This window comes from Arachis ipaensis, chromosome B10 (assembly GCF_000816755.2).
Source record: "Arachis ipaensis cultivar K30076 chromosome B10, Araip1.1, whole genome shotgun sequence".
Lineage (NCBI taxonomy): Eukaryota > Viridiplantae > Streptophyta > Magnoliopsida > Fabales > Fabaceae > Arachis > Arachis ipaensis.
In genome coordinates, this window is record NC_029794.2 from 19,959,356 (window position 1) to 19,961,144 (window position 1,789).

Below are 1,789 nucleotides of genomic sequence, written 5' to 3' on the forward strand. Positions count from 1 at the left end.
ATAAAAAGCTAAATTATTAGTTTGACAAAATTACCACTAAATAAAATTATTCAACAAATTATTAATTTTTGAATAATTTTATCGAATTAATCTGATATTTGATGAATGTATCAAATTAATTTAGAAATGATCATTTATAAAATATTCAGAAAATAAAATTGCACACGGGTTTAGGTGTGCAAATGCGCTCTCCAAAATGTTCCTTTGGTTCTTTGCTTGCTCAAATCACGTTCTTTCTTGCTTTGGCTTTTGCCTCGTCAACTTCATTCAATGGGGGGAGCTTTATTCGATGAGGGCTGGCCTATGAAGGAATGACACGTATACTATGACCCTCACATGGAGACTAGCACATGTAACCTCCACCTGATAGCTTTGTCCCACACGTGTCGTTAGTTCATTGGGTTAGGCATAGCTGAAGAAACGAATGGTTCTGTGTTGTGTTGCCCTCGAAATGTCAACTTTTGGTATTTAATGCCTTTACTTGTTTTCTTTTCTCATATCCCATGAATGGATCCATACTCGCATCTGAATTGTTAAATGTTAAAAATTTAAAAATCATCGTTCCACATCAACCTTTTGTTTTGTTTTGTCAGTGTTTGTATGCATCTAAATGCTTATTAAGTTATTATATAGCTTCTTATTAGAAAAAGAGATAAATAAGTCATTAATTTTTTTATTTGTGATATTTAAATTTTTAAAAATTTAAACATATTGATATCATATTTATTTAGGTTTATTAGACCTAACAAAAAAATCAAATATAATTCTCATTGTACTAATCTAATTGATACGGATACATACATGTAATAATTTTTAAAATAAAACAAATTGAACTCAAGGGTCGATGTGTTCATATTTTAAAGAGATTAAATACTTAAAATATATTTTTAAATTTTTAAAAAACTTAAATATCTACCGACCAAAAAATAAAGGATCAATTTGTCCTTTTTTTTTTTTTTATTATATACAACATACATACAATAATAGTAAGTAGTGTAATTTCAGTGATGCTAAAATATCTTAAAGTTTTTGAATTTTTATTTGATGTACTAAATAATTTTTTTTTTCAAATTTTTCAATTAAAATTTTATATAGTCATTTGATTGATATTTGAGAGGATTTCTTGAAAACTAAACCAGAGTGCTCCTTAAGGATACTTACTTTTTGCTTAAAAAAAAATATTACATTTAGTATTATTAAAAGGATTTGGGTAAATCACATAATTAAAATAAATTTTACACAATATTATAGAGGCCATGACGATTAATGTTGTTATATAATTCATCTTGCTTCAATGATTTACCAAGAAGATAAACCTAGACTAGTATACATATAAATATAAAATACCAATTCAGTATTAGCAATCTAATGTGAAAAACATTTAATTAACAACATAGATAGATTTGAATTGAAATATTTTATTCTATATACTTTTTTCAGGAGTTGGTCCAATACATTGTATGGTGAATTTGAAATTGATTCATCAATAAAACATGGTTAGGTTATGGCGTTGTGATATTGGAGAGAGACATGGCATCGTCAATTGCGGCGCCACAAAGAAGACGAATTCCGAGTCCCAATAAAAACGTTTTCTCTGCATAAGAATTCAGAGGACAAGTGACCTTAGATCCTATACTCTTGAGGTTCGTGAAAGTCCCTTTTCGTCTACGGTAGCATTTTAGTTACGATAAACCCGAATCTAAGTAAGGTTTTGCTAAATCCTAAAATTAGGAATAAACTCTTTTAAAATAAAAAAAATTAAAATCAATAAAAAAATATAATATTGTAA